Source organism: Bison bison, unplaced genomic scaffold (assembly GCF_000754665.1).
Source record: "Bison bison bison isolate TAMUID 2011002044 unplaced genomic scaffold, Bison_UMD1.0 scf7180017864473, whole genome shotgun sequence".
Lineage (NCBI taxonomy): Eukaryota > Metazoa > Chordata > Mammalia > Artiodactyla > Bovidae > Bison > Bison bison.
The window spans coordinates 8,378,845-8,391,771 of NW_011495034.1; the positions used below are offsets into that span (position 1 = coordinate 8,378,845).

At 39.0% G+C, this 12,927-nt stretch overlaps 1 protein-coding gene across 2 annotated transcripts in view; it reads right to left on the reverse strand.

Moving 5' to 3' along the window:
- Window positions 1–12,921, reverse strand: part of PKIB (protein kinase (cAMP-dependent, catalytic) inhibitor beta) — a 123,031-nt gene extending 110,110 nt beyond the window's left edge. For both annotated transcript variants that reach the window (XM_010861785.1, XM_010861783.1), the window contains exon 1: window positions 12,788–12,921. The gene's annotated coding sequence lies outside the window, so the exon portion shown is untranslated. The remainder of the gene's footprint in view (window positions 1–12,787) is intronic.
- Between the last annotated feature and the right edge of the window lie 6 nt (window positions 12,922–12,927).

The following is a 12,927-nucleotide window of genomic DNA, read 5'->3' on the forward strand; positions in this document are numbered from 1 at the left end:
ACAGCTTGCTTATCCATTCATCTGCTGATGGACATCTAGGTTTCTTCCATGTCCTGGCTATTATAAACAGTGCTGCGATGAACATTGGGGTACACGTGTCTCTTTCAATTCTGGTTTCCTCGGTGTGTATGCCCAGCAGTGGGATTGCTGGGTCATAAGGCAGTTCTATTTCCAGTTTTTTAAGGAACCTCCACACTGTTCTGCATAGTGGCTGTACTAGTTTGCATTCCCACCAACAGTGTAAGAGGGTTCCCTTTTCTCCACACCCTCTCCAGCATTTATTGCTTGTAGACTTTTAGATCGCAGCCATTCTGACTGGCGTGAAATGGTACCTCATTGTGGTTTCGATTTGCATTTCTCTGATAATGAGTGATGTTGAGCATCTTTTCATGTGTTTGGTAGCCATCTGTATGTCTCAGGAGGGTGCTTTTAAATAGATACTCATTTATTAGAGTTTAGTTAACTACTCATCTCAGAGATGCATGTACTGAGTTCCGAAATTCATTAAATAAAGAATATCTTAAGAATACTGAGATTATTAAAGAATAACTTAAATAAAGAATATCTATAACCATCCACAGAAAAGAACCTGAATATTGCTGGGGACATATAGCACTAAATTATGGAACCATAGACTCTATAGAATAATACAGATACTTTTTTCACTGTATTGATCTCATGATGGAGAACTGAAATCATATTATTCATACTGGTGTAATCATGTTGATAAAAACTGAAATCTCAAGAGCCTTCTTCAGGGTCACATGACTAATTAAAAGCTGAGTTGGCCTTCCAACAAAGCTTTTTAATTTCTAGCTGAGTTATTTTTCTCTACTATTATTATCTAAATCATGTATCAATACATTTTCATAAATGTCTGCTGCAAAAAAATTAATCTAAGGGAGAAAGATTCTCTTCTTTCTTATAGGATATGATTTATCTTCAAATTATTATTTGTATGGGAAGAATTAAAAATAAAACTCACTAATGATGATTAAAGAGGATTATATTACACAAAATTTCTTTGCACAAATCTTACTTACTTTGCAAATTAACTATGAAGACTATAATCAAGAATTAGGATATTTAAAAATATCACTGTTCAGTCAAAATAAATGTCATAGAGCCTATACACTAATAATGTTCATGATCTTTACTCACAAGCCCATCCTACAGATTTAATCAGAGCCTGTTTATGCCTCTGTTTTGTTTTAGCCATCTTGTTACCAGTTTAGAGGATAGTAAACATTTTGCTAAACATCCATTTCCCCTTTGAGCCTTTCCTCCTGTAGTTACTGCATGTAATTTGTTGTTTCCAAGAATGAAGTTGAGACCCAGACCTGACAAATCAGAGTTCAAATGCCCTGAGCCACAGGGACTGGCTCAGAAGTGGTGTGGGACACACAGGAGGCAGACAGAAGCCTGCCTTCACAGGCTTATGACATTTTTCCAACTCAGCAAAGGCATAAAGAGTGGGTTCATGATGGAAGTTAGTCCATCTTAGGACTGGTGCCAATGCTACTAGGTAAAGACACTTTTTTCTCTTTGAATTTAAACTTGAGAAATTAGGCCTGAAGCTGTTGATAGCAACTTTTCCACCAAGCAGAGCCTGAGAATGAAGCCAAGTTGAAGAAGACTAGAGCCAAGAAGCAGACGGAAATTGGGTCCTTACAAAATAATCTGAGCTCTAGATCAAGGTGAGACTGAAAGCTGGGTGACATAAATCTGATAAAATTCTCCCATTCTCCTTAAGCCAACTTGAAATGGATTTGCTATTATGAACAACTATAACATTCCTAGCTAATGCACTCTGGTGTTTTGACTTTCTCAACCCACTTTCTCAACCAATAACCTAGACTGAAAAGGTCATACAGAATGATAGTGAAGAGTAAGAGTAAGAGCTATTACATACTTCAGATGAAGTAACGGCTTATAGTTTAAAAGTGAAGATGAAGACTGCTAATATGTAAAAAAGAATACAAGGAATTTCAAAAATGTGGAGTCCCTAAGTCAAGGACTTAAGCATCAGTTCAGTTCAGTTCAGTCACTCAGTCGTGTCTGACTCTTTGCGACCCCATGAATCGCAGCACGCCAGGCCTTGATGTCCATCACCAACTCCCGGAGTTCACTCAAACTCATGTCCATTGAGTCGGTGATGCCATCCAGCCATCTCATCCTCTGTCGTTCCCTTCTCCTCCTGCCCCCAATCCCTTCCAGCATCAGAGTCTTTTCCAATGAGTCAACTCTTCGCATCAGGTGGCCAAAGTACTGGAGTTTCAGCTTCAGCATCAGTCCTTCCAATGAACACCCAGAGCTGATCTCCTTTAGAATGGACTGGTTGGATCTCCTTGCAGTCCAAGTGATTCTCAAGAGTCTTCTCTAACACCACAGTTCAAAAGCATCAATTCTTTGGTGCTCAGCTTTCTTCACAGTCCAACTCTCACATCCATACATAACTACAGGAAAAACCATAGCCTTGACTAGACGGATCTTTGTTGGCAAAGTAATGTCTCTGCTTTTGAATATGCTATCTAGGTTGCATAGCATCCTGGAAAACCACTCAGTCCCAGGAAAACCAGAGTGGTGGCCATGCTATTTGGGAGTATAGAGATTCCTGCAATGATCTACATAAACCAGAAGACAGGTAAGTTGTCATTAAGTCACAAAGCACTCAAGGCAGGTGGTGCTGAAGCTTTGACATTGCTGGAGCTGTAGAGGAAAGTGTGGTAAGCACACAGAATTCTCAGGCTCTCCATTGATTTGTGTTAATTGCAAACATGGAATTCACTGAGAAATATCTTACTCTAAGCCAGCAGAGCACGGAGAGTAAACAGATGGATAAAAATCGGCCATCCCAATGAAGCCAAAAGACAACTGTAGGTGTGACTTTGTCTGGTTGCTCAGTCATATCCAACTCTCTGTGACCCTATGGACTGAAGCCCTCCAGGCTTCTCTGTCCATGGGATTTTCCAGACAAGAATACTGGGGCGGGTTGCTATTTACTTCTCCAGAGGATTTTCCCAACCCCGGGATCGAACCCACATCTCTTATGTCTCCTGCATTGGCAGAAGGATTCTTTACCACTGTGCCACCTAGGAAGCCCCAGGTGTGACTCTTCAGATTTGTGTTCAAAAAAAAAAAATATATATATATATATATAGAGAGAGAGAGAGAGAGATAGGATGCTATGACAAGAAAATTTCTGAATTTGAGATTTTAGGAAGAAAAAAATTCATATGATAAGTCCAGGGTGTAACTATAGAAGGGGTTGGGTAAACACAAGTTTATTGCTTGAGTTGTGAAGGTCAAAAGCTGAAAAGTTGTGGTGTTGGGTACAGACATAAAGTCACCCAGATTGGGGACAGGAAATGGGTGGGACAAGATGACTGTTCACTAGTTGCTGGAGTGTTCAGTGAAGAATCAGTTTGAAGTGGTAAATAGTTCACAGGAATGAGCAATGGTGGTTGACAGTATAGCCAATTGGCTCGAAGGAACAGGAATGAGTAAAAGAGGGTAAAGAAATAACAGTCTAGACGCGGGAAGGTGTATGGACGGCATGTGACCCACTTCCCTACCCTAGGATTCATGAACTATGGAGCAATCAGCCATCTCCAATAGGAAGGACTCAGGGGGAAGTGGGAGAGTCAAGATTCAGGGCTAGAGCAAAAAGAGAGGTTGAGAGTTTATTGTGATTGAACAGGTGTTCCAGAGGGCATGACAGAACGGTTTTGTAGGAAGAATAAAAAGCAGAGATTAGGTCAGGGAAAGGCAGCACAAAGCATAATAAAGTTTCAAGGTAGAAGGGAGAAATGAATAGACAAATGATAAAAACAGAGATTTGAAGCATTGGAAAATTATGTTTCGCAAGGCTAACAAAATTACATGTTTCAAAACTGGTAACACAGACTACAGGAACCAGAGAATTTAGGAAGAGCTAGCAGCTATGATGGGAAACGTGAAATTCCTTTTCTTCCTGGGGTGAGGTGCTGAGTGACAGATGTGGATCAAGGCAGGTAAGGGAGGCAATGGAAGGGCCTGCAGTCATGTGTAGGAATGCTGGCCAGGAAGGCATGTGGGAAGAAAGTCTGTGGGACTTCAGGGTGAAGGACAGTTACCACAAAGGTGGACTCCAAGCAGGTGCAGGGGCATAGGATGTTATTTCAAATCAGTTACAGAACAAATAAGTTTGAGGCAAGATTAGTGATTAAACGTAACAACAATAAAATTACATTACCTACTTCACTCCTTACTAAAACAACTTCCAAAGGATTAAAACTTTTTAAAAAAGACATCAGAGGTACTATTAAAAATGTAGATGAATATGTTTAAAGTGGGAAAGTCCTCCTTATAAACTATGAGAGAAGAAATTGATAGCTTTCACATCTATAAAATTTAAGTATTTTGCAAAGCAAAGCTCCCTATATAGTCAATTGCAAACAAAAGAAATTGATTTTAAAAACTGTTATTTAAAATGTAACGGACATACAAAGAGTCAATATCCTTATGAATTAAAAGTTATTGAAACAAACAAAAGAGAATTAAAATAAGTGAAGAACACAAAAAGCAATTCATACAAATAAATCCAAAATACCCAATAAACATACTGACTACCTAAAAATATTTAGCCACATTAGCAAAGAAATACAAATATGAACTATCTTTTCCTACTAAATTTCTAAATTAAAAATTTTTGAAACAGTACTAGTACTTTGGTAAAAATTTTCAGTATAAATGGCAACAGGCTTCCTGGAAAGATATTCTGCAAAATGTTTTAAAAAATGGTTAAAAAGTGACTATCCATTGATTTATCAACTCCATGTCTAGAAATTTATTACAAGAAATTAATAAGGTAGCTGTGTACAGTGTATAAAGATCACAAATACAGTTATCTACTACGGTATTATTTACAAAAACAAACTTGGAAACATTCTGCACATTTACCAATAGGGATTAGTTAAAAATTTAATAGATCAGTATGTAGCCATTAAAAAAGATGATTTATTACCTTGAAAAGATATAGTAAGATGATATATTAAGGGCATATATTACTTTTGTTTTTTAAGATATATATATAGGCAAAGAATTTTATAATTAACGGTGGAAATACAGGTGGATGTTATTTTCCTCTTAATTTTGAAAGTTTCTGATTTTCACTGGAGTGTATATTATCTCAAAAACACAACTGCAAAGTTTTAAAGTTTAAAACTTAGTGGTATTTTAAGTGGCAAACATTAACGGCCTAGAAAATAACATGTGGAATAAACCATTATAAGATAACAATGGAGAGCTGATAAAAAGGATGAGAATGAAAGGAAAAAAAAAATCGCTTGATTATACTTTCACATCTGTGATTCTTGGTGAAGAATTTACAGCAGTAAGAACAGACTGTCCTTGGGAAAACAGAATTCTACATTTTAACATTGCTAATATTTAAAGCCACACATTTTAAAGATTTGTGTTTTTCTTTTTGTCTTATTTGTTTTGCTGCATAGGGTGCAGCAAAATGAAAATGGGGCCTAACTGGGATATTCTGTTTCATACCTTTAAGAACTGAAATTTTATCTAGCCAAAAACTGTCATGGGTCACTCCGCATAATCAGAAAAAATGTTATTTTTTTAAATTATTCTTTCTATTCATTTTTATTCTGATAATAGTAATTTTAAGAAGAAAAAATAGGATAAAAACTGTATACCATTATTACATTAATAAAAAAAATCCTTACAAAGATACAAAGACTAGAAGACACTTAATACTAACGCAACTATGCTTGAATATTAGAACTGAAATTGTAAAGTCTTTAAGTGTTCTTAATAGTGTGATGGTTTTATGACAAAAATATCTGAAAGAAAAGAGTTAATAAATAAAGTGAACCTTAAACAATCCTTTTGCAAGAAAATTTGAAATGTCCTTATAACTTAAACTGCTGTCCTTAGGTACAATCATATTTCATTAATCCATATTTTAAGTGGATTACATTGAGACAAAACCCACAAAGTGAAGAACTTAACCAATTCAGTATTAAGACCAATAATAATTACTGACAGGTGATATGAAAAGTTTTCCAAAGTTTAGGCAAATTAAGATACTTTTTAAAAGAGTTGGTAAACATGAACATCTATGAGTTTAAAAAATGCTTTGTTTCCTCCCATTTTACAGTCACACCTGAAAAGTTTGTTTCCTTTCAAAGCATTCAAACCTAGAATCCAAACATGGACTCCTCAGAGTTGAAACAACTATGCTGGGTTTTACTTGAAGTTTAATATTCTTTGGCAAAAACCACAAACACCTCAGGGAGCTGACCCAGATCTACCATGTGAGGAAATTATCCTTCACTTTCCCTGAAAACATTCTTCTACCCTCCCTGAGGCAAACAGATAAAAACTATGACCTCCCCCCATGTTGTAGACTGGTTCCATTTTCACACTGTCAAACCCACGTGGCCGGAATGAATGGAAAACCTGAATGATCTTGTTTAGATCTCTACTTGGGTTGAAAGCAGAGGACTCTGACTATGTCAGGACACAGCAGATGCCCTGCCCAAGTTATCATATTGCTTATTTTGTAAGCATCTTTACAACTGATACTGAAGATGGGCACAGATCAAGTGGCCAGCAATCCAAAATGCAGTTATCAGCAAGGTTGGTTTCTTCTTGGGAACTCAGGAGAATCTGTTCCATGCCTCTTTCCCAGCTTTTGGTGGTGGCCGGTAAGTCTAGGAATCTCTTGAAGTCGCATAGCTCTTATTTCTGCTTCCAGTGTCACATGTTTGCCTCTGAGTCTCTGCCTCTGTGTCTCTTCTCTTCTTATCAGGATACCAGTCATACTGGGTTAAGGGCACATCCTACTCCTGTATGACATCATATTAGGCCATGACAACTGCAATGGCCCTATTTCTAAATAAGGTCTCATTCCAGGAAGTACATGAATTATCAGACCTTATCCAACCCAGGAAACCCACCAACTGTGTCCTCATTCTTCTCCTGCCATTTTTGTAAATAGTGCTCGCCCTCAACCTCAAGCCAGGGTGCTGAAAAGCACCCTTCATTTCCACCTCCCCTTAACTTCATGTCCCAGTTATCATCAAGCCTAATCACTTTCCACTCCTAATATTTCTAGACTATGATACTCTTGTGTATCCCTAAATTCTTCATCGCTAATTCATGATTCACTCTCTAGCATCTCTTGCTTGGGCTATAACAGTCTGTCCAATATTCCTCAAATCCAATCTTCTCCGAGCTGCAAGAATATATATAGATAAATACATAGAGATTCATGGCATGGTAGAAAGATGCAGAGTTGCTTTTTGTGTTTTTCTAAGTTTTCACTCCTGTAAACAGTTCTGCTTCTTTATTGCAATGAACACAATTATAATAGACATCCTTCTTCAGGGACACAGAGACTGAGAGCAGAGTGGTTTCTGTGCTAGACCCTGGCCTTTGTAACATCTTCTGACTTGATAGATTCTTTGCAAACTTTCAGAATGCAACAAAATCCATTATATCTGTAGTCTGGATTTTTATTAGACTCTATTAGATTTGGGAAATATAGACAACAGGGTCTTATTTCAGTGTTCTGAGATTTAATATTATATCTGGCTCCAGAAGCCCCATGATAGAAGTACTTATTCTCATTTTTTAATAAACAAAAAAATATATGAATGTAACTACATGAGTTAAAGGTTATCCTTAATTACACACACACACACACTATACATAGTGATTTCAAGAACAGTATTTTCTTCTGAGACATATTAACCCAGCCCATAAAAATTAGTCTAGAAGTAAATCACTTAAGAGTCATTTAATATAAGCATGTTTGGGAAGACTGCTTAACTCTTTCTTATCTTTCATGAATTTATTCCCAAAACTAACATACTGAACCTCAGTTTCTTCCTTTCTTTCACCCGACAAGTGAAAACTTACAGTTACCCATGCTGATTTCTGGGGTTCCCTGGTAGCTCAGATGGTAAAGAACCTGCCTGCAATGCAGAAGACCAGGGTTCAGTTCCTGAGTGGGGAAGATTCCCTGGAGAAGAGAATGACCACCCACTCCAGTATTCTTGCCTGAAGAATTCCATTGACAGAGGAGCCTGGCAAGCTACAGTTGATGGGGTCTCAAACAGTCAGACACGACTGAGCGACTAACACACACACATGCTGATTTCCACATTCCCAAAGGCCATTCATTCCTTTTCATCAGCACAGCAAAATTTAGGGCTTAGGTGGAAATAGTAACTCTAAGGAGGGAGAATCCAAGATGTAGAGGAAGGCATTTAGCTCCATTTACACTGTCTATAAAAGCTTCTGCTGCTGCTACCCAAACAAGTGTTCAAGCCATGTTTGCTCCAGACTACTATAACTACTACTCCATAATCTTCAAGGGTCTCTATTCTGCTGGCCCACTTTTCAGTCTGAGAAATCCTATTCTAACTAATTCAAGATTCTAGGTAAGATTATTTCCTTCTATTTAGAAACATATACAAATCTGAATTGTTTTATTCTTAAATAGACAGCTCTGAACTTCTTTTCCAATAAGCACCCAACTCTTGGACACATCATTTTTTAAGAATTGGAGTTATTAGAAAACATAAATCCACTCTGATTTAAAGTCACTTCAGTTGTGTCCAACTCTGTGTGACCCTATGGACTGTAGCCCATACGGCTCCTCTGTCCATGGGCTTCTTTAGGCAAGAACACTGGAGTGGACTGCCATGCCCTCCTCCAGGGGATCTTCCCAGGGATCAACCCATGTCGCTTAAGGTCTCCAGCATTGGCAGGCGGGTTCTTTACCACCAGTGTCACCTGGGAAGCCTGTATAAGTCCATACTGTGCTTTATACTTGGACAGATGCATAAAGCCGTTATTTGCCATTGAGCACAAGAATAAAAAAAATATATCCCACTTGAGTATGAAGTAGATTACCTATTTGATTTCTCAAAGTCAACTGTACTTCCAATAAAAAGATAAACAATAATAATAATCACTTTTGGTTTTCTGCCTATGTTCAAGTGTTCTCTTTATGTAATATCACTGATAATGACTTATAAAAAGTATATCAAGGCTCTTTGCTCAGTCACTCAGTCGTGTCCAACTTTGTGAGACCCCATGGGCTATAGCCCCCCAGGCTCCTCTGTCCATACAATTTTCCAGACAAGAATACTGGAATGGGTTGCCATTTCCTACTCCAAGGGATCTTCCTGACCCAGGGATCAAACCTGCATCTCTTGCTTCTCCTACATTGGCAGGCAGATTCTTTATCACTGCACCACCTGGGAATAAAAATTACTGAAACCAACAAAATTCAAAAGAACATGCAGTTTTCCTTCTTTTTTAAAAATTTATTTATTTTTAATTGAAAGATAATTACTTTACATTATTGTGTATTACGGAGAAGGCAATGGCACCCCACTCCAATACTCTTGCCTGGAAAATCCCATGGATGGAGGAGCCTGGTGGGCTGCCGTCTATGGGGTCGCACAGAGTCGGACACAACTGAAGCGACTTAGCAGCAGCAATTGTGTATTAAAGTAATGAAAGATAAACGGGTATTTACCCATAAAAACTTTACAAAGTGTAAGTCAATGAATAATACTGTGGGATGTCTGATCAAAGAAAGAAAAGCTAAGGGAGTGTATATTCGGTCATGCGAATAAAAAAGGCAAGAGGAGGAGGGGACAACAGAGGACGAGACGGTTGAATGGCATCACTGACTCAATGGAGACGAGTCTGAGCAAACTCCAGGAGACAGTGAAGGGCAGAGAAGGCTGGCATGCTTGCAGTCCATGGGGTCACATAAAGTTGGACACAACTGAGCAACTGAACAACAAAATAAAAAACCCTTGTGAACATTTAAAAACTGAAAAGAATAAAAAGAGCATGTACTAACCACAGGAATTTTAAAACGGGAAAACAGGAGCCCTGGATTTATCCCTAATACATGATTTTTGCACGTCAATCACTTAAACTTGGGCCTTAGATCTCTATACATATTAATAAAATGTTTAATTAGTATGTAAAAGAATTATGTGGCATCATAGTTATGGAAGCTTATTTTACTATATGATTTATAGGGTGCTTTTTTCTATTCAAAAAGGCATGATTTTTTTGGTAACTCAATTAAAAATCTTGTGTTGAAGGAAAGGAAAACCACTGACTTTACTATCAAGCAATTTAGGTTTGAGTTTCATCAACATCTTAAAATACAATTTTCAAATTGCTCAATTTCCCATCTTTACTGGAGACTGCAGGAAATTTAGTCTTAATTAAGCCTGATTTACCCTCATTTAGCATTAAAAGATACTGGGGGTGGGGAATGAATAGGCAGAGAACAGAGGACTTTTAGGGCAGTGAAAATACTCCTATGATATTACATGGATGGATGTCTGCATCTGCGTGCATGCTCAGTCGGCTTTGACTCTTGGCAACCCCATGGACTATAGCCCACAAGGCTATATATGTCATTATATATTTGTCCAAAGCCACAGAATGTACAACAACAAGAGTGAACTCTAAGGTAAACCAGGGAATTTCGGTGACTACGATGTGTCAGTGTAGGTTCATCCACTGTAACGAATGTACCACTGCCGTGTGTGATGTCCACAACGGAGGTGGTCATACATGTGTAGGCCCAGAGGTTATTTAGGAAATCTCTGTACCTTCCACTCAGTTTTTCTGTGAATATAAAACAGTTCCAATAAACCTCATCTTCAGAAATATGTTGTTTCTCAGAAATGTTACACCTTTTTTCAAATTTCCTTGCTGTATTTGAGCTCAAAATTTTTAAAGGAAGCAAAATGTTTCCTGTCCAACCTCCTGAATGGATAGACAAAATGTGGTGTGTTCATACAACAGAAAACTTCAGCAATAAAATGAGCGAAATGCTGATCCACATTACGACACAGATCTCAAAAACAATATGTTAAGTGAAAAAAAGCCATAAACAAAAGATCACATATTTTATGATTCCATTGATATAAAATATTCAGAGAAGGCAAATCTATAGAGACTGAAGAAAGATTAGAAGTTGCCTGAACCTGAACAGAGATTAATCATAAGTGGGCATGAGGAATCTTATTGGGGTGATGAAAATGTTCTAAAACTGAATTATGGTGATGGTTTTACAACTTGGTAAAATTTCTTTAAAAATCATTGAAGGGGTAAATTTCTAAAAAATCTAGACTTCCAGTTTAAAATCGGCTAAAGAAGAGAGAAAATTCTTTAACAAAATTGAAATCTGACATTGTTTAAAATATCCTATATAAGGTATTCCATTAGTCTTTGATATTTTGTTGAAGAAAGTTGTGGTAAAGATAAAACTAAGAAGCTGATTACTAAAAACTTTTTGAAAACTTTTTTTCAATACATACTTTACTTCAAAATTAAAACATTTGAGTTTCCAAAACACTGTTTTAGAAAATGAACTTCCTTATCATAGTGTCAATAGAGGGGTACTGATCAGCACCTGATAAGTAGGGGGAAAAAAAAGGTTTGCAAAATGCCAATCTAACAAATCATGATCCAGAACCCATATCACTTACAGAACTTTCTGTGAGCTTTATGACCATCAGATCTCATTTTAGTAGTCCAAATTCTGACCTTTTTGAATATTAAATCACAGAACGAATTTTTTGTGTGTGTAGCAATGTCAATAAGAAGAAAGGCATCTTATGAAGAGATAAAGTGGACAGATGGATCTTGAATCTATGTGTACACAGAGAAATCCAATACTCGGCGCAGTTCTAATCCATACTTTTTCAGTATTCAAACCACTAGTATGAGCGTTTTAGTTTTTAGTTTTTCCAGTTGAATATTTAAGTGGTCATTAGCACTGAATCTCCATTTTAGAGTCCTGCACAGACTCGGACTAAAACTTAACACCTGCAGGATTTTTTGTTTTGTTTTGGGTTTGTTCTTTTTCCCCAGTGTTTCCTATGTGCCCTACTTGTACCAAGCGCTCTTCCAAAGGAACCGTGTCCGTATGCGTTCCCTGGGATGAGCTCTACGAAGATGAAACTGACCGGTTCATCTGAGCCTCGCTCGGCAGGGACTTGCCAGTCTGGAGAGCAGGTAAATCAGGGTCATCTCTCCCAGAGGGAACTATCAGGACTTTCCCCAACGAGCTGCTGCACGTCAGCAATTACGACTCACGCGCTCGTCTCCCGAACCCCTGCGACCACACTGCACTCCTCTCCCTCCCTGGCTGCCGGCCGGTGTCCCAGACTACGTGAAAATCCAACAGTTGCTGGGAACCCACGAGTTCACTCGATCTAATTATTCCCAGGTTTTATCAAAGAAAATGGATGGAGGCTGATGAGGTGAGATGACTGGGCTAAAGACAGCTCGACGCGAGCCGAGCCGGCTAGAACACTCACTGCTGACCCCATGGCCGCGAGGGGCTGCCTGGGGCTGGAAACGCGCAGCCCAGGACAAACGACGTGGCACTGCTCGTGCGAGAGGCGAAGGCTTAGCAACTTACGAGACATCACCAATGTCCACCTTCAGGGCAGAATGGGCAAAAAGAGGTGATCAGATCTCCCTGGTTACCCCTGTTGACCTGAGCGCCCCCTTCCACTCTGCAAGGACCTCTGCGTGTTACATGATGTGGTCACTCTGGCCAAAGAGGCATCTGCTTGAATTCCCCCCCATGCTCGCGCGGACTGGCCAGAAAATAGGAAAGTTGCTCTTACCGCATCTTCGCTCGCTCAGTCTCCCCTGCCTCCCCAAGTCCTTTTCCCTCCGTCTTCTCTCCAGCCACCCCCACTCCACCTCCCCTTCACCACGTACATACCAGCCGCGCACAGAGGTGTCCGCAGAGCCTGGGCCGGGTCCCAGCGCTCAGGCTCGCCTGGCCTCTCCGTGGCCGCGAGCTGCAACGCTGACTCTAGCTCGCTGCCGCCTCTACCGTCCACGAGGATGCGACCGCGTCTG